General features: G+C 49.5%; 1 long non-coding RNA gene across 1 annotated transcript; it reads right to left on the minus strand.

The window, feature by feature from the left end:
* Positions 1 to 5063: 5063 nt before the first annotated feature.
* Positions 5064 to 18980, minus strand: LOC116905647. Its single transcript, XR_004388556.1, has 2 exons — positions 18898 to 18980; positions 5064 to 5355 (listed from the first exon to the last, which is right to left on the minus strand). It is a non-coding gene; the product is annotated as an uncharacterized LOC116905647 (long non-coding RNA).
* Positions 18981 to 23280: the final 4300 nt, after the last annotated feature.

A 23280-nucleotide genomic window follows, 5' to 3' on the forward strand; every position in this document is an offset into this window, starting at 1 on the left:
TAGGGAACTTCCGGAAACGCCTCCACTCCCTAAACAACCGAAGGTTCACCCCCCTCCACCTCCCACCTCCTCTCCTGGGAGGCGAGCGGCCGCAGGTGCGGAGGGCGGGGCGGCGGCGCATGGAGTGCGGCCGACTGCCGGCAGGGGGCGCAGGGGAGCCGCTGAATCCGGGGAGGGCTCCAGGCCCTCCGCCGTCGCCTGCCCAGCCCCCCACTGCAGCTATAGGTGTATTTGCCGGAAGGTCACCCTAGTCCCTTCTCTCCGGCCCACCCTTTCCTCCCAGGTGTGGCCGCGGGAGAGCGATTCCTCCTGAGATCCTGCGGACGATTGTCAGGACCGTGAGGATCAGCGGCTTTGTGGCCGGAGCCTCCTTCGCCCCCCCTGCCCTACCATTAATAGCCGCAAAGTCCTGGGACTAAGTAAGAGGCTAAGGACCCCCGAAGTAGGACTCGGGCCCTATTTACTCCTGCGGAGCCTGGAGCGTGATAGGAACCTGTCCTGTTTGGGTTAAACGAAAGGACTTTTTTGCCTAGGGGCTTCATCTGCCATCCTCCTGTTCATCCAGCTGCTTACCTGTGTCACATAGTCGCGTTCCCCCTCCCCTCCATCTCCACTCCCTCACATTCCCCCCCACCCCTGCCCCAGGCCAGGTCTTCCCAGGCCTTACCTCGGGCTCTTTCACTGCTCCAAGGGCTCACTAGGTGGTCGGCCTAAGTCCCTTACATAGCCTTGAAGCTGTGCCCATCCTATTGAAGGATAGCGGAACACATCACCTGGACACAGGCCACTTTAGCATAAGGATTATTTTGAGCAAAGGCAACTGAAAAGGAACAGAAGCAAGAAGAACCCTCCCTCCCCCGTTTGCCTAAAAGCTGGATGGAAATGTACACGGATGTCCCTGTTCTCCGCTTTACCCGGAAGGTGGTATCACGGAAGACACTTGAGACCTTCGTCCACCAGAAGTGGCACGCAGCAAGCAGAGATTGAGAAGTCTTTGTCTCCTGTTTTTTTCTCTCTCTGATTTGCCTTTCACAGTCCCTGCCTCTGGGGAGTGTAGTTCTTGTTTCTTCCGCCTTCCCCTTTCCTAAAATTGTACTGCTCTTTGTGGAAGTGTCATTCCTTCCTTTATCTCCCATGCGCCACACTTTTAATAAACTATTTTCCTCTTGTTAATCTTTGTTTAGAGATTCTGGCCAAGAACTCCCCACCACCACCCTATTTTAAGGCACTTGGCACATTGTTTTGATAAATCTACTTGAGAGAACATAGTTTGATCTGTCCTTCCTGGGAGCTGCCTGTCTCACCTTTTCCCTCTCAGGCTTCAGACCAGATGGGCGGCAGCTTCGAATCCTTCAGGAAGCGTCCTTTGTTGGCCCTCCTTGAGTTTTCTCAGCACATGCTCCTTGGACCTGTTTCTTGCATTTGTACCCTCGTGATTCTGGGGAAAATCAGTGCTCCCTCTTAGGGTTCTTGGTCTCATTAACAAAAGAATTAAAGAATGGATTCAAATTGCAGGTTGAAGTTAATTTTTATTAGAGTTTAAAAGGAAAACATCCCAAGGCACACAAGCTGTAAACGCCAGGAGCTGCATAGAGAAGGAGTAAGATGGAGACAGTTCGGCCACTCGAGCTGGCTTGGAGGTCAGCCACATGGGGGAGGGGAGCGGGACATTATAGAAAGAGCAGGGATGACCACCCACAGTATCAGAAAAAGCTCTCTTAGGTTCTGGCCAGTGTCAAAAAAGGGATTTGTGGAGAGGAAGAAAAAGGGAAGTTGTACTTTCTGGCTTACACCTCAGAAGGGTAGGCAGACCCAGACAAGACTTATGGGTCAGCATTAGGGGAAAGAATTCTGGGAAGGAAAAGTACGGTGTCTCGTTAAAGGGAAAAACGTTCTGCCTATTTATCTAACATGGTTTAAGGTAAAGCTGTCTTCTCACGGGTGGTCTCTTGGCCCGGTGATTGAAACAGAGACTGGAATATCTGGAAAGTTAGGTCTTCACCTGTCACTAATTCTCTCCTCACTTCCTCCCTCTGCATCCTGTTTTTTGTTTGTTTGTTTGTTCGTTTGTTTTTTGTTTGTTTGTTTGGTTTGTTTTTTTTTTTCTTTTTTCTTTTGCAAGTGCTCTACCACTGAGCTAAATCCCCAGCCCCTGCATCCTGGTTTTTTGAGACAGGGTCTCTCTGCATCCCTGGCTGTCCTGGAACTCACTCTGCAGACCAGGTTGGTCTCACACTCAGAGATCCACCTGCCTCTGCCTTCTAAGTTCTGGGATTAACAGCGTGTGCCACCACACCAGGGTACTGATTCTATTCTCTTGACCTCAAAGAGTTGTTCCTTAGTGGACTTCATTGCTGTGTGATTCGACACATGTACCTGGCTGTTCTCATCATCTACTCGTTGTGAACATGGGCCAGTAGCATGGCTCACCTGCCACCAAGCCTTACCACCTGAGTTTGACCCCTAGGCCTCCCCATGTAATGGAAGGAAAGAGCAAACTCCCTCTACACGTGTACCATGTGCACGTGTGCCATGATATACACGGGTTCCACTTCTACACGCATGTGTCCACGTACACACTTACAAATAAATAAGTAGAATGAAAATTAAACTGTAAGCATGGGGGGTTCTACACACTGTTTTCTTTCTGTCTCTCTTGTTCACCACACAGTGCCTGCTATATTCTAGGTAGAAAGTTTAGCATGTGGGGTTTGCAAAGTCCCACAGTTAAGGGAAGGGAGGAGAGGTGGGAGGTGAGGGGGCTTGAGGAAAGGTGCATGTGGTCTCTTCATGGAATACTCTCCAGGGAGAGGCACTCAGAGCCAGGTGACGTCCTAGAATCACCGGGTGTCCAGGACTAGGAAGTGTTCTCATGCTCTGAGGCTGGGCTGCCCGTGCATTCACCAGCCGCTTCACTCTCTCCTTCATCTGATAAAGAGCTTACAGATATATGATTTATATTTCATTGTCATTGGTGTTTTGTCTGTACATGTGTTTATATAAGGGTGTCCAATCTCCTGGAACTGGAGTTACAGACAGGTATGATCCGCCATGTGGGTGTTGGGAATTGAACTCAGGTCCTCTGGAAGAGCAGCCAGTGCTCTTAACCACTGAGCCAACTGCCCAGCCCCATCTGATAAATATTTGATGATTCCTACTTTATCTAGGTGACTTATGAGATGGCTCATGCTATACCAGGGCTCTGTGTGTGTGTGTGTGTGTGTGTGTGTGTGTGTGTGTGTGTGTGTGTGTGGTGTGTGGGCATGCATGCGTGTGCATGTATGTTTTGGGGTACCAGGATCCTGGAAAGCTGGTGGTGAGTTGCTTCTTTGTCACTTCCTGTTCAGACGAGTAGCTTTTTCTGGAAATGGTCTAAAGGGAAATGGTGTGTTACCAGAGAGGCAGGAAAATGTGGCATTCGTGGAGGGCAGGAAGACACTGGCTTCACCTGAGGTCAGAGAATGATCTCTGTGGGTCACTTCAGAGTATCGTCCTTGGGTAAACATCATATTCACTTTGAAGTTATTCTTTCTGTGATCATTTGGGGTTTTCCAAATAGTCTTGGGAGGTCTTCGATGTATGTTTTAGATGGAGATTTGTGACTTCTTGGGCATCCTTATGAGAAGGGCTGGCCTAGACCTGGTATGCCCAGCCTCATCTAACAGACAACACTTAGATACCTTTGGGGCCCTGAATGCCATAATTGGCACATGAGATATGAGTCCACATATCCAGACCACCAGGCCTGCTGAAGAACCTGACACAGATGGATGTGATCTTTGGCTCCCCATGCTGAGAGGGGTCCCTAGAATACGATGTTTTGTGTTTCAGATCTAACTGTTGGCCTCCACTCCTCTGGCCCCTAGAAACTCCCATTCAGAAGTTTAGCTAACTAACTTCCAAATCTTAACTCCTAGTGTTTCCATGTGCTATTTTAAAAATATTTTTATTTTTGGGGACAGGCTCTCCTACAGCCCAGGCAGGTCTTGAACTTGAAATCTTGACTCAATGTCCTAAGTGTTGTTATTAAAGGAAGCACCATCATGCTTGGCTCTAAACTCTAATATCGTTGCCCCAATTTTAACTTCATTTAAAGAATCCATTCCTTAATTCTAACTGGAATATATCGCTCCTAAGGACAAATTGCCTCTCCCAAATTCTTATGGGGGAGGGACCTACACCTCTCTCTCTTATACTTTGTACAACCAATGTGGTTTGAAGCATCACTAAGGAAGGGGAAGGACTGAAGTGGGGGTACAGACAGCTGAGGAGCGTGGTCTTTATTAAGAAAGCAATCCTTTCCCCTCTCCAGGCCCTTCTGGAAGGAAGGGGCAGGGGGAGACATTGTGTGACTCTTCTGGGTATTTTCTTGAGAGGCCTCCACAGACAAGTCTTTCCAGACAGAGGAAGTCCTCATGGAGACCTGCTCGGGACACAAGCATCCATTTATACAAGGAATATTACGTGAACTGTCCGATATCCCAGAGCAAGCTGGGGGAATCAAATATGTACTTCCTACTGTCCATGAAGGGGCAGCTGGCTTGTTCTGTTTTGTTTTGTTTGTTGGGCATCTGCAGTGGGCTAGGTTCTCAGGTAAAGTGCTTTTCCATGTTATATTTTATTGAGTTGCTCTTACTCTAGGATAGTAGATCTCAACCTGTGGGTTGTGACTCCGGGGATGGAAGGACCCTTTCACAGGGGTCACCCAAGTCCATTGGAAAACACAGATATTTACTTTACGATTCATAACAGTAGCAAAATTGCAGTTATGAAGTAGTAATGAAAAAAACTGTGCCTGGGGTCACCCTGGCGTAAGGACCTGTTTTAAAGGGTCGCAGCGTTAATAAGTTCGTGAACCACTCACTGCTCTAGAGGAAAAACCATGGGTCCGTTTTGTAGATAAAGTATCTTAAGTTCTGAGATTGGGAATGACGAAATTAACAAGTAACCACTCAGGTTCCTCTGCCAGCACAGCATCTGGGTGGGCAGGGGAGTTTTCCTTCCCCCTGAAGTCTGCTTTTGAACAAAGTTGCCAAGGCACATCTCAGTGCAGGAACAAGTTAAAGGGCTAGAGGATTGGTTTTCTTTTCTCCAAGGCCCGCCCAGTAGGGCAAGCCTCCCTATCAGGTTCTAAGTCTGGGGTGGAGCTGTTAGCAGCCCCACCTGGCATGACAGGGCGGAGCAGTGGCTCCTGGGGGCTCCTGGTTAGTTTCTGTTCCTTTCTCAGGTGTCTTGGTGTCTTTCATGTGGACCCCTGGAGTTCTGAGTCACAGTCAGGTCCTGGTGTTACCATGGTTTGTTCACAAAGCACAAAGCCGCCAATAAGCAATCCTGCTTCCTCTTCATGGTCATTGACTTGTAAGTCAGGTGAGGAAGGAAACGTTAAGATACACGGTGGTCAGGGGTTGGGGATTTAGCTCAGTGGTGGAGCGCTTGCCTAGCAAGCACAGGGCCCTGGGTTCGGTCCCCAGCCCCGAAAAAAAGAAAAAAAAAAAAAAAAAAAAAAAAAAAAGATACACGGTGGTCATAAAAGAGGACCTAATAAATATAACACATGGCATCTGTGACAATAACAGCATTTTGCACGTTGACTTTTTAAAAGACAAAGTATGTCATCTAATTAAAAGCCATAACTTACTTTTATTTTAAGTACATCGGTATTACTTAAAATATTAATTATTATAATGTTAAGGTATTAGCACGCCTGTGTGATATGGACACAGTATGTCTGTGTGCAACTGTCAGATCCCACAGAGCTGGGGTTAGAGATACAACTATCTACATGGTAAGTAGCCACGCCCGTGTAGGTGCTGGGAATTGAACCCGGGGCCCACAAGGAAGAACAGCCTGTGTTCTTAACCGCTGGGCCATTTCCGAGCCATCTCTCCTGCTGCCCAGAAGACCTCATCTAATGCAGAATAGTATCTAGGCAATTTTCCTCTTGCAATAAGGGTTGGGAGGAGCTAGGGAGAAGGCTCGTTGACTTTTTTTTTTTTTTTTTAAGATTTATTTATTTTTTTTATATAAGTACACTGTAGCTGTTTTCAGACACACCAGAAGAGGGCACCAGATCTCATTACAGATGGTTGTTAGCCACCATGTGGTTGCTGGGAATTGAACTCATTACCTCTGGAAGAGCAGTCAGTGCTCTTAACCGATGAGCCATCTCTCCAGCCCGATTAATTCACTTTAAAGAAGTGAATTTGTTTACTCTATCTTGGTACCGTCTTGGTCAAGCAGGGATAGAGGTTAAGTTCTTTGTGGTGGGTAATGAAACAGAGGCCGCGAGATAAGATAATGTGGTCAATGTGTGTGCAACAAAGTCTTATCCACATACTGGTCTGTTGCCAACTTATTCCCTCTCTCCCTCTCTGTCTCCTCTCCCCCCCCCCCATGGGGAGACTTGAGTTTCTCCTGAGGGGCTCTGAGACTCCCAGAACAAGTTCCTATAGAGAGCTCATGGAGGCTCCAGCCCCTCCTATCCTTGGTGCCATCAACAAAGGGGACGCTGAGTGCTGAGAACCGGGACAACGCCCTCTGCCAGTGTAGACTCAGAGGGTGGGTCCTTGTTCCAGGGAAGTCGAGGTGCTGAGAGGTAAGTAGGGATGAGCTCGCCCTCTCAATGTTCCCGTCACACACCTCAGCACCGAGCATCCACCCACTTGGGATTCTTTCCCTCCTACACTTTTCATATCCCTCCTTCTAAACTTACCCTGACTAAGAGCCTGCTGGGTTTTGCTCAGGGTGGGAAGAGCGGTAGGAATTGATGTACAGGATCAGCAGGGGCTATAGCTGGTCTGTAATAAAGCCAGCCTGCAGTTCCATTAGCAGGCAAGAGAACTGGTCCCCAGCAAGTCAACCAACAGGCAAAGATGGTGTGCACGCGTAGTCACCACCCAAGAGTTAGCTCAGTACTCATGAGCAACTGTTAGGTCCCCAGTTCAATCCCAACCAGACCCACATGCATCTCCTTCACCCCACACATATCAAAGATGAAATGTCAAGCAACGGAGGGGTCATAAATGAAATTTTTACTCTCTCTACTCTGCAAATATATTAGGTGCCCATTAATAACTTTACTATAAGTAAAATAACCCAGGGAAACACCGCACTTTGTTATCAGTGAAGGAAAGTTGGCCAGAATATAAGAGAAGGCCTCAAGAAGAGGAGGCTAGACCAGCTCTCTGCTCCACCCCCACACCATGGCCTCTTTGTCAGGGTCACCTCTCAACACCCGTCAGGGTTTCCTACTATTCCAGACTCTATTCTTTTTCTCCCTGGTGTCCCCTCTTGGCACTTGAGTCTAGTACTTAAGTCCGACAGGAGAAGGGTGTCTTAGAAGTCGTGGGCTTCCGTCTGAGACTTAGCCAGTGCTTTTGCAAAAGCTGTTCTGGTTAAACAAACCACTGCGTCCCTGTCTACCCCACCCCCAGCCCCTGCCCCAGCTCCCACTCTCAGCTCAGTCATCAGTGCCTGTAGGAAGGCTTCCTGACTTCCCTTCCAGGCTAGCCTCCCGCTGGCCCGCCTTCCCAGCACCAACCACACACTTCCTTCTGCCGTTATTATTTTGCATTTATTTCCGTGATTGCCGGATGAGCGTCTTTCTCTATCCGTGCTGTCTCCCACCAGGATGGCAAGCCTGTCCTCTGTCGATGCTCCCTGTGCTATCTCTACCACCCGGCAGGCTCCTTGCCAGGGAACTCTTGACAAATACTTGTTGATGTACAGATAGGTGAGTGGCAGATGCTGACAGTCGCTAGATGAGCCTGCAGGGTGTAGCAGGCCCCGCGGGAGGGGGTGATTATAACAGCCTTGCCTCTGAGGTAGAATAGGACTCTGAATCAGGGCAGGCTCTCTCTGTGTGGCTGCCTTGGTGTGATTTCAGGGTCACTAGAAAGGCTCTCCCCCACCTCCACTCCAGCCTGACAGAAGACAAGGCTTTGTTGGCTAAAGCATCAGAGCTCTGGGCCTGAATCCCACGGTTTGGAGGGGCCGTGAGGCTTGGGTGCATTCACTTGTGTTAAGGCAGACGGATAGAGGCTTTTCTCAGAGCAGATGATGGTGGGGGAAGGAGAGAGGAGGAGATGGAGTGGGGAGCTAGGATGGGGAAGAGACACAGAAAGGAAAGACTCAGGGTCCAAGGCCAACCTTGAACTATAATGTTACTTTGTTTCTTGCACCCACCCCATTCCTAATGAATGTCAACAGCCCTTTCGGTAAATCTGATTCTGCAATGTTTTACATCTGGAAAACTTTCAACAAAGATGGCGTTCTGAAGCCTGGCTCGGAGGCCCCAGGATGACAACCTAATTACGTTCCTTTTAATAGCTCCTTCCCAAGTGCTCAGTCAGGGACATCTGCTGCGCTGCGACTGCACCTTCGGGGAGGAATATTTTTAACAGCACCATGCCACAAAGGGAAACTTCTGAAGGCCAGATGAAAATGGCCTCTGTGTTCCTGCCCAAGGCCCAGGTAGGGCCTGCCGCACCTTCGGCCCATCCCCCAACGGAGGCAGGCTCCTCTACATAGACACGCAGGCACAGGGCTGTTAGAAAATGGTTGTTTTTCTCTTTTCAGTTTTCAGAAGTAAATTTAACATTCCGGGAGGCCTCACCCAGGTTTCTGCACAAGCAAGCCGGGTTTTTAAACTAACCTCCAGGGACAGAGGGAGTCTTGAGCCCCCTCCTCCATCCTCTCATGTGTTCTCTGGAGCCCAGCCCCTCTAGGCCACATGATCTTACCTTGTAGCTGAGGGTGCCCACTCAGGCTCTTGTGTCAGAGCAGGAAAGAAATGTAAAATGTAGGAACCGAAGGACTTTAATAAATCTGCTTGCTAGGGAGGTCAAGGGCTGAAGGACTGAAGGAGGTGTGCCTTCATTTTGTCTGGATTTTATTTCTCGGACAGGAGGCCACTATGTAGCTGTGGCTGTCCTGTGTAGACGGTCCTATGTAGACCAGGTTGTCATGGAACTCACAGAGCCCCGCCTGCCTCTGCCTCCCCAGGGCTAGGGTTAGAGGCATGTGTCACTGTGCAGTGCTCAGGACAAGGTCTTGCTATACATCACGAGCTGGTTTTGAACTAACAATCCTCCCTTCTGAGTGTTGGGGTTCCAGGGTGTTTGCCACCATGCCTAAGGGTAGAAGAATGTGTCTTGAGAAGCCTTGGCATCAGTAGTAACCGTGCAGGCAGCTGGAGAGACGCGCCATTCCACATCTTCTCTTTCTTAGACCAGATGCTGGGGGCCCAGAGAGGGGGAGATGCTTGCTCAGAGACTTGGGTCTTAGCAGCGCTCACACTTGTTTCAGCCACATGGTTCACTACTTATCCCAACGTACTGGCAGACCCTTGGCTGAACAGTGACCTGGTTCTGTAGGAGCTAATTTTCTTGAGACAGGAATACCTGTGGTGCACTGGGGAACACCTAAGTTGATGGTCCCTGGTCCCAGATGGCCACATGCCCTTCAGGAGGGGCGCCTACAGGATGAGAGAGCTGAGTTGTATGGCCACTGAGACCTCCACCCACCCACCCTCCCACCCACCCTCCCACTGATTACTCTAAAGATAGCTCTGCTGCTGCTGCTGCTCCCCTCTTCCTCCTCCTCCCCTTCCTCCTTCCCCTCCTCCCCCTCCTCCTCCTTCTCCCCCCCTCCCCTTCCTCCTTTTCTTCCCCTCCTTCCCCCTCCTCCTCCTCCTTTTTTTTTTTTTTTTTTTTTTTTTTCCTCCTGGGGACCCCTCCAGGGCCTCTTTCCTAGGCTCCTCTCTACCACTCCCCTCCCTCCCCAACCCCTCTCCTGAGGTTTTATTGTGTCCCAAAGGCTGTGGAACTAAGAGTGAGAGCTGCTTTATGAGTTGTTCTGCTTCCAGCCAAAGACCTGCATCTGACTCAACACAGTTTGCTTCATTCAGTGCATGTTGCTACCTCCTGGGCGATACACGGTCACCGTAGTCATTACTAACACCCTCACCTTCAGCTCCCAAGGCTGTACGGCACATTCGAATCCTGGAGCAGGTCTCTAACGGGCTCGCTTTGCCTCTGGCTTCCCATGCTCAGCTGTTGGGTCAGGTGGACCTTTGGGACCAAACTTGTTCATCTCGAAAGAGCCTATGGTACCTCCCCAAGGGAGCCCTGAGCTCCCCCGGACAATTCCACCGCTGTACCTGGGTGGCCTTTGGGTACCTCAGGTGCAGGCCGCAAGATGGCTACCCTGGTGACTGCTGCCACACTAGCTATCCCTGGGTCCATACCGGACTCCAGTCTAAGCACTGCCCAGCCATTATCTCATGTTATTTTTTTTAAGATTTTATTTTATTTTCTATTCACCTGTGTGTGTGTGGGTATGTGCATGTAAGTGCACACGCGTGCAGAGTCACAGAGGATATCATAGCTCCTAGATCTGGCATTGTAGGACCTGTGGGTCACCCCACATGGGCGCTAGGAACTGAACTCCAGTCCTCTGCCAGAGCGGCGAGTGTCATTAACTGCTGAGCCATCTCTCCTTGTTTCATTGGCATTCTGCTGTTTGTTTATCAAACATGGGACACATATGTACCTAAGGACCTCTTTACCCTCCTGTCTCTACCTCCCGAGTGCTGGGATTGTGGGCGCACAGTTTATCTAGCAGTGGGGATTGAACCCAGGACTTTATGCATGCTGGACAAGCACTTTACTGAACTACCTGTCTCCAGCCCAGGGCAGCTCCTAGTTCAGTTGGTTGGTTTTTGTACTTTTGACGCAACACCTGTCTCCTGAGGAACACCTAAGCTGATGGTCCTTGGACCCATGCAACCCAGGCTGGCCCCAAAGTCATTATGTCGTTGAGGGTGACCTTGAACTGTGTTCCTCCTCCTGCCTTCCAGATGCTGGGGCTGTAGACAGCCTTGTGCCACCATGCATTCTCTGCTCGCTTCTATTTTACACATTTTAATTTTTTAATCTTTAAAAATGTATATTTATTTGCTTTCTGCGTGCTTTCTGACACAGAGTTTTGCTGCATAGGCTGCCTTGTACTTCAGTCTTCCTGACTCTACCTCCTATGTGCTGAGACCGAGTATGGCCCACAGTGCCCACTCACAGTGCAGTTCCTGAGTTCTCCTTAGCATACATATCCTTCCAGGACGATGCTGTAGTCACCATCTGCCCAGACTACAACTGTGGGAGAACACACTGGAGACTATGCTGTCAGGCTGGTAGGTTTCACTCACTCAGGGTCTATAAATCTGGAGGCTTTCAGGTGAGGTGGGTGGGAACCTCCAGTGTCCATCCATCTGTCTTTGATTTGCCTCAGCACTGTGCCACACACTAAGCTCCCTCAGAGGACATAGTTAGTCATGGCCCCTGCCTGAGGGAAAAGTTTCAGCCATTCCCAGTCTATTTCATTTGTTCCTTACAGCAAGCGGCCCACAAATGGAGACAGAATTGATTCCTGTTTCCATTTTAGAAGTAGGAACATGGAGGCTTACAGAAGCCCTCATAAAGGGGTAACTGTTCAAAGACAGCCCAAATCTTGTACCTGGGACTGACCCGTGGCTGTCTGGCCTCACTCAGAACCTTTCCCTGCCCTGGTATCATTCCACCACCTGCCCTCACAGTGTGTCTTCCCTTGGACTTCCATTCTTTTTATTCAAATATTATCTCGATCAATATTTAATGTAGCCCAGTTGCTATTCAACGCCTTAATACACATGGCTTCCCCTATACGGACCAGCTGACCTGTCTTCCAGTCTTGTGCCAAGCTGCCAAGACTCCACCCACCTGGGGGTCTTGCAGCAGATCCCAGTAGACAGACTGGGAAGGAAGCAGCCCTCCATCCTGGCCACTCGGGGAGCCTGCACCCCAGCCCCGCTGACACCCTGACCTCAGCTCTATCCTGGTTTTCCATGGGCATCATGGGCTTGTCTTCTGTTGTCTGGAATTTAACACCAACCTCGCTCACTGGTTCCCCTGAATGACAGTGACCTGCCTCTGCCCCTCAGGGCCCCACTCAAGTTTCCCATCTCCCCGATCAGCACGGTTCACTCAGCTGCCCACATCAGTGGACTCACTGGTGTGGAGCCTGCCCTCCCGAGGCAGGATACATACTGTCCCTCCAGCAGCTTAGGGTCTGTGACAACAATTAGCAAGTCCAGGCTAGGTGGCTTTGGGACGTTAATGAGGCCTCCTGCAGTCTCCATCTGGGCTGGGGTGGGACAAGGTCAGTAACAGTGACTCTGCACTGACTGCTGGATGAGGGGAGGAGGGAGGGCGACAAGCAGAGAGGGCCTTCAGGATCTCCCTGTCCCTCCCATCAGAGAACCCATTGTAGAGATGTTAATGAACTAGACGACCTTTTGTTTTTATTAACATATTTTATACATTATATACATTTAATAATATATTCTGATCCCAAGTACCCCATGATCCTTTGCTTCCTTCCTATGCTCCTGGATCCCCTTCCTCACCCTAACTAGTCCACCTTCTACTCACCGGCCTCTGTGTGGCGTGTGCGTGTGTGTGTGTGTGTGTGTGTGTGTGTGTGTGTGTGCTCCTGTGTGTGCATGTGTGTGTATGTATGCATGTGTGTTCGTGTGTGCACGCGTGTGTGTATGTGTATGTGTGCTATGTGTGTGTACATACGTGTGTATGCATGCATGTGTGTGCATGCATGTGTGTTCGTGTGTGTGTACATGCATGTGTGTACATGTGTGTGTGCCTGTGTGTCCAATGAGTTGCTCATTGGTGATACTTAACTAGAATTTAATTAGAGTTGTTTGCAGGAACATGGGCATCATACCAGCAGTTACACCAATGAAGAAAATGTCTTCCTCCTCTTGCAGCCATTAATGGCTTCAAGATCCTCAGGGTGGGTGTGGTGGAACCCTGTGAGCCCCTCCTCTTATTCATTGTGTGTGTGTGTGTGTGTGTGTGTGTGTGTGTGTGTGTGTGTGTGTGGTGAGCATGTATTAGTGCTGAAAGTGCATGTCTCAGCACATGCATAGAGCTCAGAGGACAACTGTTAGGAGTTGGTTCTCTCCTTCTGCTGTGTGTTCTGGGAACTCACATGAGGCCTACATGACAATCGTTTTACCGTTTTTACCGTCTGAGCCCGCTCACCTGCCCCTTGTTTATTTGTTTATATTACATTTTAATTTTGAGACCAGAGTCTTGCTGTGTAGCACAGGATGACTTTAACACACACACACACACACACACACACACACACACACACACATACACCCTTCACACTAATAATAAATAAAATAAAAATACTCTTTTTTAAAAAAGATACCATGGAATACAGAGGCCAGAGAGCTGGGCTAAATGAGGGGTGGGTAGAAAAGGGTGGCTCCCAGCCAGCAGCCATGGACAGCCCACAGCTCACAGCACGCAGCAAAGCTGGCTTGGCTTTGACCCCTGATGTCTTATCTGCAGGGTCGGAGTGAGTAGCTGGGGAGACAAAACAGTAAGGTTCACAGAGCTCACCCGACACTCCTGACTCCTCTCTCCTCCTCTTGAACTGATCACGTCTTCTTCAGCTGCCCCAAGAGTCCGAAGCTAGGCCGGGGGACCCCACAAACCAGCAAGCAGCTCGGCAGAGAAGCATCCCCACCCTAGGGACTGGGACCCAATATGAAGCTGCTCTCAAACGTCTCCTATGTCTCCAGGGAATCGGGACAGAATTCCCAAGCCAGAGGCCATGTGTGGATCAAAAAGCACAGAGATCCAGTCTTGAAGGTGATGCGTTCAGGCAGGAGTGGGTCTCAGTGGGATCCCCGACCCCCAAGCCCTACCATTATGTACACAGACAGACGTGTATACGGAAGTTTGTCTGCGTCCTACAGCCCGGCATTCCTGTTCAGCTCATTCTCCTCCTGACCAGCATCGTTTCTGAGTCCTGTCTCCCAGTTATTTCTCTTCTCTCCTGTCTGACATCTGATCCTAAGTAAACAAGACACTAATATAACAATGATAGACTCAAATTATTTCAAGTATTGTGTGCACCGAGACGGTGTACACCGAAACTGTGTATACAGGGATAGATTGTGCATACCGAGTGTTGTGCTTTGTAAAAAGATAAGGAAGGAAGGAATGTGTTTGGTGGATGTGTGATTAGGTGTGGGGGAGGGGTGCCTCTGCAGGCCCATGCTGAGGCATCCTTCTCCCTGAGGGACCAGACACACGAAGATATAGTATAGAATAGAGTTTATTCTATTCTAGAGTTGAGAGGGTAGTAGAGACAGAGAAACGGAGAGAGAGAGAGAGAGAGAGAGAGAGAGAGAGAGAGAGAGAGGCAGGCACTTGGAAACAGACTCCGGTCCTCTGCAGGGCAACGAGCATTTCTAACAGCTGAGCCAGAAGGACCACAGCCCCTCTGTTCGTTCCGTTCGTTTGTTTGTTTGTTTTGAAACAGGATTTCAGATGGCCCAGGCTGGTTTTGAAGTGACTCTGTAGCTGGGACCAGCTTACTCTTCCTGTCTCTCCTTTCCAGGTGCTGGGTGACCAGTGGCATGTGATATGTGGCATGTGACATGTGGCATGTGATATGTGGCATGTGCCATCATGATCATCTTGTTATACTTAAGTCTTACAACAGCCATGGCCGGTCAACACCCATGCTTCGAAGTAACTCTGTCCTACAAAGCAAAAGCACTGGAGGTGAAGCCCAGGGGAAATAAAGCACTTAACCTGGCTGGGTATTAATCAATGAGGCCCTGGGTTCAGTCCACAAAGAGGGGAGGGGAGGGAGGGAGGGGGGGAAGGGGAAGGAGGGGAGGGGAGGGGAGGGAGGGAAAGGGAGGAAGGGAGGGAAAGGACAGGGGAGGGGGGGTGGGAGGGGGGGGGAGGGAGGGAGAGAATGCTCTGGTAAAGAGGCTCACTTCAAAACACAGCTGGCTGGTGGCAGAGCTGGAATTTAAATCCAGGCCGTTTATCTGCTGCATACATTCCTTTTTGTTACTTGGTTTTATTTCCTTTAAATATTTTATTTGTATTTATGTGCATATGTGTGCTGGAAGCTGATTCTCTGGTGGTCATCTTTGCAGTTCTATGGTTTGCTTGAGTCAGGGTCCCATGTATTTCGGGCTGGACTCTAGGTCTCACATCCTCAATGATGCTCAAGCTGAGTTTCTGCCGCCATCTGCCGCATTGGCTTCTGGGAAATGTGAGAATACACGGGGGTGTCCAGGACACCTTGCAGATCAAAGGCCTTCCCAGCTACCTATCTGGAACTGTCTCCCCGTGGTTTGGAAACCAGCCAGTACCACCTGGTCTTGAGACAGGCTGTGTTACTCCACCAGCTCCTGAAAGGCCTGGGTTCCAGCTTACAGTGAACTAAACACTGTCTTAGCCCCTCTGGACATGTGAATTTTCCAGAGGATCTGGGTGTGGGGAGGAAAATGAGAAACGATAGTTCTGACCTAGGGCAGGATGGAGTTTATAGGCAGCTACAAACACAGAATTCCTATAAAGTAACTTTCAGGAGGTAGGGCCTGTTCATCCTGCATTAAACTGTGTGTCTCTTGGCCTCAACTTGACATTTGGGCCCAGGCTTCGGGAGATTCAGACACTGCTGAGAGGACCAGAGGTCTAGCACAGGGCAAGAAGGAATGCCATCTCACAGGGCAAGGGTTTAACACCTGTCCCTTTCACGTGACACTAGGCCTAGCCACAGTCTTGGGGAGGGTCCTGTCAAAAGTTGGGCTTGGTAGCTATAATGGACCATAAACTGTTATAGAGCCTGCAAGAGCTTTGGATCAAAAACTTGACATGAAAAAATTGTTTTCTTGGAGTCTTGCACGAGACTTAGATCCTAGTAGCCTAGTAGGATCAGATGAAGAACTTTCCAGAACCTTTACCCAGTCCAATTTAAATGAACAAAGACTGACTCAGCCTCTCCTGAGTGGTGGCACTGTTTCTGGAGACACCTCACTGTCCTCTGACCTTCTACCCATGTTGATAGCTGCCACGTTTCCTCAGAGGCTTGCAGGAAGACAGCCTTAACTCAGATTCCTCAGTGCTTCCGAATCTCATGAGAGTCACCATTCGCAAGCCTCCGTCTCTGAATCATAAGCTCTCAGCTTCCTAGCACTGGCTGTGAGAATTAAGTAAAACTGAACGTGAGTTTGAACCAGGGTCCATGGTCCAGGCCAGACTTTGCCCATGGCGACAATCAAACCAATAAGCCAACAAAACCTAAAGCCTCTTCTTTCCCCATCAAAATATTCTTTTCCTGGTACTTCCCAGAATTCCCTACCTCTCAAAGGTCAAAGCCTTCTATAATTGGCGTTCAAGGCCTTCCATGTAGAGGGCCTTGACAAGGCATGTAGAGGGCACGTGACAAGGGTTCAGTAGGCACCTATGGCTGCCATGTTGGGCAGCACAGAGCATTCTGTCTCCCATGCAACAAGAAGCCTTCTGGCAGCCCACCATGGGAACAGCGTGCCCAGAGCCTTTTCTTATCAGACTTCACCGAGGGCGTGTGTAGGGAGGGGAAGGATGCCACGCCAAGCCCGAGCAGTTCAGAATGCGGGAGTGGGCACTAAAGGCCAGGAAAGGAGTAAACAGAACTCGGAGGCCCAGCCTCAGCGCCCAAGGGTAGCCACCGACGTCCTGCCCACAATGCAGCACAACCTCTAAGTGACTCTTTCTCCCCTTTCCTAGTTTGTGCTCTCTCTCCCACCGGAGGGTAAGAAGGCTGGATGGAGTGCACTGTGCGAGCAGGCCTGGGACTTTGCGCGACTCCATAATTACTACACGAGGCCTTTCTGCCATCCCTAGTTTTCCTAACTTCTCCAGGCGTCGGGGTGAGTAAATAACACCATGTTCCTGCCCGGGCACATCAGGAATGTCTAATAAAGAGACCCTTCCCCCATTTTGGAATTAACCTCGTGCATGACAATGATCTGTGTCTGACAGAGAATAAAGAATTTTTATAAAAGAAAAACCCAATAAGATGTTAGTAGATTTTTCCTTTAGAAAGGGTGTTACATTGGGAGGACATTTTTCTGACCTTCCAGACAGCTTGGGAGGATGGGAGAAAGGTTGAGCGTAAATGGATATATTGGTTTTTTTTTTTTAAACTTATTAATTTTGAAACAGGGACTCAATGGCTCAGGCTGTCTTTGAAGTTGCTATGTAACTGTAAACTAGGGAGGATGGCCTTTAATTTGCCGTTTCTTTCCGTGTCACAGGGAGTGCCATCATACCCAGTGAACCCGCGGTTCGATACCAGGGAAGCCCTCCACCCACTGAACTATACCGCTGGCCCAAAGTTAATTGTAAAAGTTCATTAGAGCCTTTTCATACATATCTGTCATCACCCACGAGTCTAATTTATTCCTCCTTAGTCCTCTGTGCATCATGAAGTAATAAGTCTCGGAGCCCAGCTGAGGTAAAACGAGGATCCATGGTTCTCTCCATACATGCTGATACCCTTCACAACAACAACAACAACAACAACAAAAACTAAGGGGAAAAAAAGCCCACTTTCTTCGGTCCCCAGCTCCGAAAAAAAGAACCAAAAAAAAAAAAAGCCCACTTTCCCACTGGGATACCCAAGTGGACCCCCGGGCCTCGAGCTTCTAGGGAGATCCCTTTCTGTAATATGAGGTGCTCTGCTCTTGATGAGGGGGGCAGTGAATGTGGGGAGTGTCTGGATGACCGACCGTTCAGCCTGATTCCATCCTGGAGTCTACTTTACAGGAAATGTGAGCCTCTGGCATCTCGGGTGCTGCTGCCTATTTCTGATGAAGGGATCTGGGACTTGGGCCTTGGGGTTCAGGTGTCCTGGCCCCCTTTCCCAGTCACTTCTTGGTCTCCACTCCCTTTGGACTGGCCTGGGCCGAGAGCCACCCAGTCCCTCCTGGGTGCTCAGCCTGCTTCTTCCTTTCTCTCTGCTAGGGCTTACCCCCCTCAGCCTGGCTGGACCTCACTTTCCTGCCTTTTCAGGACACCTCCGCCTTCCGGGGCTTTTCTCGCCCCGCCCCCTGCCCCAACCACAAAAGGTGCTCTAAGAGCTTGGATATCGCTGAAGAAACCCACTCTTTTCGGGTGCTTTGAGCTTAACGTTCTGCAGTAGTTCTCTCAGGTTCGGTCTGCTCTCTCTGGCTATCATGCCAATCCCAGGGCGCCTGACCTCAACCTCCTCATTTATGTTCACAGTATGTATCATAAGGTTAGATAAACACTGACGGGAAAGGAATACACGGAACAGACGGATGAATGAGTGAATGGATGAATAAATGAATGGGTCTGAGGGGCAGTGAGCACCACAGTTTTTCTTATTTGCATTCCTCTACCCTAACCAGGGATTCTGCGCTAGCTTGGCTCAGAGGATGGATTCCCATTCAATTCAGGTAGGCTTGTGATCCAGACAGCAGGCAGCCAGTGACCCTGGCGTTCCTGCCTTCTGCCCGGGTGCCTGCCAGGTTGGGGGGCAGGGCAATAGTGGGAACCTGAACGACTGCAGGCTGCGGAAGGGCAGTGAGGATGTTCTCTCAGGCTGGGGGTGGGGGAGGTAGCGAGAGAAGACAGGAAGAGAAACGGGGAGGGAGGCAGAGGGAGTGGGGAAGCCCAGGAAAGAGAGTGAGAGTGAAGGAGAAGAAGTCTCAAGAGATGCTTGCTTTGTACAGCTCCAGGCTTCTGACGTGGCTGGGCCGATATCCCCAACACTAATTGATTCAATTAATAATACTGCTCTATAAAATTTCAGCGGCCAAGAGCAAGCACAAGGAACGATGACATAACGCATTAATAATGCAGGCCGGGAGATGGGGTTGGGGAGCTCCATTAAGGAACGCTGCAGTGGCAGTGTGCATGGCTGAGAGGCCTGCAGCAGGGCAGCGTTTGCCCTTGGCTTGTGCAGACCACGGAACCGCGGAGCGTCGGGCCAATGGATAGAGAAGCTGGGGAAGGGGCTAACCTTCTCTAGAAAGCGCGGGTCCCATTTGGTAGGAACAACTGATGCGCTTTCCTCTGTAAACACTGCGCACCGCTTACTGCCTTACCCCTCTCGAGGAGCCCCTATCGGATTAGAGGCCCCTCCCCCACACTGCTGGTTCCTGACCGTTTTCGAATCCGTTTGAACCGTTCTCTCCAGTGTTTCTGCCTTTTCGTGTGACTCTCTAGGTCCTTAAGCACTTTAGGGAGGAAACCTCTCTTTTGGGACAAAGATCATGGACCCACAACACGTGGAGCAGCGTCCTTCCAAGTCACCACCACCACCACCACCACCACCACCACCACCACCACCACCGTCATGCCTGCACAAGCATCTGTGTACACTCATTCTGTGCCCTGAACAACTCCTGACTCTGATGCATAGCAAAAACAAAGGGGGAAGCAGCCAACGGTTCCATCCTGAAGCTGCAGGGAATCTATGCAAAACCACTCTGTTGTCATTTGCCTGCAGAAGCCTCCCAGTCAAGCTCCCTACAGCAGGCTTTCTCCCCAGATCCTGTAGGTGATGCTTCTGAGTGCTGGGGTACGGGAATCCCCTCGCAAACCACACAAACACCGATCTCAGTCAGACAGAGATAATTTACTGAGCGTAAGCCCCAGGACTGACTGACCAGGGCTGTGGCCCAGATTCGGGAACTGAACCATGACACCGAATTAAGATTCTACGGGGTGTTTAAGCTCCAAATTCACAAATATCTGTGCCAAGTTATTTCACCAATCAGGATTTTAGAGATAAGGGTTTCCTTAGGAACATGTCTCTGTTAAACATTTATCCTGCTCTCATTGTTGAAGATAGTCAACTGTCATATTCATGTTTTAACTTGTCTTCCAGGGTGGGACTTGTCTAACATTCATGTCCTAACTCGCCAACCAGGATGTCACTTACCCATGTGCATGTCTCTTTCCGCCAAGTAGGATGTCAGTTCCCAGGGAGGTCTTGGGAACTTAAAGTTTATTTGACCACCACTCAAAACGGAAGCCTTATTCCACATGGCTTCTTATTTTGGTGCAGGTTCTCTCTTCTGTTGGGGTCCATCCCAGGGGCAGGTGCAGGAAGTGCTGTTGGGTGGTTGGTTTGGGTCCAAGCTTAGTGTGGGTAACTACACAAAACAGTTCAGCTGACCTCTATTGTGATGGGTTTCCAAGGGCACGGAACAGAACAGAACATGTAGTCCATCTTGGCATTACGAAGTTTCCTAATAACAGTAGAAACATATGAGGGAATTTCCTTACAATGGCGGGCTATCGGGGTAACAGTCACCTAGGCCTTAACATTTCTTTAGGCTTTAATATTTCATCTAGGTCCTAACATGAGTAGCTTCTGGGGACTATATGTAGTCCTTTTATACTTCTGAGAAAGTCTCCACTAAGGAGGTCCACAACATTCTCTAATGTCCTTCTTTGCTCTCCTTGGGCATTTCTAGATGACAGGGCACGTAGATGGACCCTCTTTTGGAGTCCATGTGACCTTCCTATTTCACCCACGGTCAAAGTTTATGCTAACAGGAGTTAAAATCCTGAAACTGAGAAGGTAAGGGAAAACCCCATGTTCCTCCAAGACTCCAGTCACAATGAAAATGCATGCTCCAGTTTTGGTATCCATGCCCAGGCTTCTGAAGTTTGTGCAGACTCCCAAACAGGGTAGGGTGTTCTTGATCACATTCTAGGCACACGGCACCATAGAAGACCCAAAAGGACAGAATAGGGGTGTGAATCCAGGCCTTTTGCCATCAAAGTCCAAGTTCTAAGTCTTTCATTTCCTAGAGTTTGCGGGAGGCAAACAGTAGCTTATGGAAGGCTTGTCTTCCTGCTACGTTCTTGATGTGTTCTCTGCTGGAGCACGGAGAGCCAGGCTTGCTCCAGAGAAGGCTGCTCAGACATGGTGTAAGCCAATAGAAAGTCTTTATTATCTGGTTGGCAACCACACTGGGTGTTTAGGATCTCAGTGTGGCCTTTTGCCTTTCTCAGGGTGAACTTTCAAGCACGAAAACCATGTTCTGGGTGACATACTTCAGTTAACAAGAACAGTTAGCCAGAAGGGGAACTACAGAAGCCTAACAGCAACACAGTACATTTAGAGACTTTCCCAGAAGTACATGGACTTTGATGGATTCGGTCTTTGTTTTGGTTTTGGCAGGTGGTGCTGTCTACATGCTGAGTCTTTACAGCCTGAATGGTCCTTCCATCATGGAGTTAGCTGTGCTAAGGTCTGGGACCTGTTACAAAAGATGGCAGAAGGCATAGAAAGTGCTCCTTGAATTGCTGAACTGAACACTTCCCTCAACACTGCCCCTCCACTGTGACACAATCAGTTCCTTTGCCGTTGATGCTTATGTGGGTTCCAGAGTTTGCTACCTTCTGACAAAAACATCTCGGCTGATGAATTCTCTCCTTAACACGCACCATCTGCCCTGCCCTTGAGCTTACCATGTGGGCCCTCTTATCTCTTTTTTACTGTCACATGATGTTATTTTATATCTTGCCTACAAGGGATACACCGGCTCTCCAAACTCACATCAATGCTCTCTAAATCTTCATAGAGCTTCCAAGTAGCAGCTAAGGAATATTGACTGAGTCCTATTATGTGCAAAGACATCAGCTAGAGCCATGAGCAGGGAAGACGCAGTCCGAGGGGCCCTCACAACAGCCTGTGTGGGAATGAGGGACTCAGATGTAGATCAGATAACCTGTGGAAGGAATCTGGAATGACAATGAGGAGGAGTTAGGAACTGAAGCTCCCAGCTCTGTGCCAGGGCACAGGAGAAAGACCTGTTGCCATCTAGGATTAGGTCATGTGTCCCAGAGAAAATGGAATCTGAAGGTTGCACAGGGACAAGCTGTGTGAAAAGCAGAGACCACAAATGCCAGTTGGCAAGAACGGCTTCTCTTCTCTCTCCCAGAAGCCCCTGCTTAGCTCAGGCCCCTATGGCTTCTGCTGTGGGCAATCTCTGTTGCTTCCCACCTCTTCTTGTCCTGTTCTCCTCCATTCCTCTTCCTCCAAGTCCTGAGAGTTACCAAGAAGACCTCTTTGGTGGCTTTGAACATCTGTCATAATGAGGGGCTCACTTTCCTTCTGGGGCTCTGTGTGATCCAGTCAGTCAGCCTTGTTTTCTACCCCTGAGAACTCCCTGCTATCCTTACCAATCACAGGAGACCTCTCCATGCGTCTGCCTCCCTCACATTGCAGGCTTCTTAGGACGATTGTGACTCAAATCCCAGTTCTGCCATTGCTGCGCTCGGGCTCAGTGACTTTCCTGAGCTACTGGCACACCTGACTGTCAACCTTCTTCACACAAGGATAATTCTCCAGCTAGAACCGGGTATTTCTAGTACAGGGACTGTGGGCAATTTATTTATTTTCATTAAAAAAGAAAAATCTTGTACCTTGTGAAGTAGTTTATCTCAGGAATCGTTTGTTACCCAGTTCTTCCACACTTCTTGTCAGACCGCATAATATGTGTGGTTCGTTCTGTATTCCATGTTACTAGATTCTACTATTGACACCCCCCCCGTGTGTGTGTGCGTGTGTGTGTGTGTGTGTGTGTGTGTGTGTGTGTGCGTGCTTGCGCATGCGTGCTGCCATCTACTAGAACATGGAGAATCTGGGCAGGCAGGGCATTCCCAGCAACCTATCTCCTCTCGAGCCCCATGTTTGCGCCCTCGGGCAGCGATCTTGCTTTCTTAGGGAAGAAAGGCAATTCTCTCTTCCTCAGCCTGGCTGGATCTACTTTGCTGGAGGCCAGACAAGTCCTATGGGTCTCAGCATGGCGTCATCACAGCTCTGTGCATAGCTGGTCCCTCAGTAAGTGGTGAATTAATGAAGGGGTAAATGCATGAATGGATGGACGCTGTTAAATGAAGAGCTCAACAGGTGGCTTCTCCTTCTGAGGAGGAACTTCTGCCGCCTGGTCCTTGCAGGCAGGCCTGAGCAAACCAGGTATCCTGGGCCTCCTAAGCCTATTCCATTCTCCAGAACAAAGGGGGGAATTACAGGGGACTAAGGAGGTCCTTAGGAGCCTAACTTTTCTGGCTGGAAGGACCAGCTAGATCCGCAAGGCTTGCCCTCTAAGTAACTCAGAGATTATACCCAGACTCCCTTTTCTTCGGCAGTGGCGGCTTCTTCAGACCTCAGACTTGATCTGGAAGGCTGTCCCTGCAGGTCCGCACACTCTGGAAGCTTTGAGAGAGACAGATGTCCAGAGAAAGTATACAAGCTGCTTTGCTCACTTCTGGGATCTAAACTTGGGAAGCACTGAGCAGGCCTGATTTGAGGGAGTCCAGACAGCAGGGAGTAGGTATGTGGAGGGTTTGCTAAGTGGGCTGTACTACAGCCAGGCCCCGGGAG

Source organism: Rattus rattus, chromosome 7 (assembly GCF_011064425.1).
Source record: "Rattus rattus isolate New Zealand chromosome 7, Rrattus_CSIRO_v1, whole genome shotgun sequence".
In the NCBI taxonomy this organism is placed as follows: Eukaryota; Metazoa; Chordata; class Mammalia; order Rodentia; family Muridae; genus Rattus; species Rattus rattus.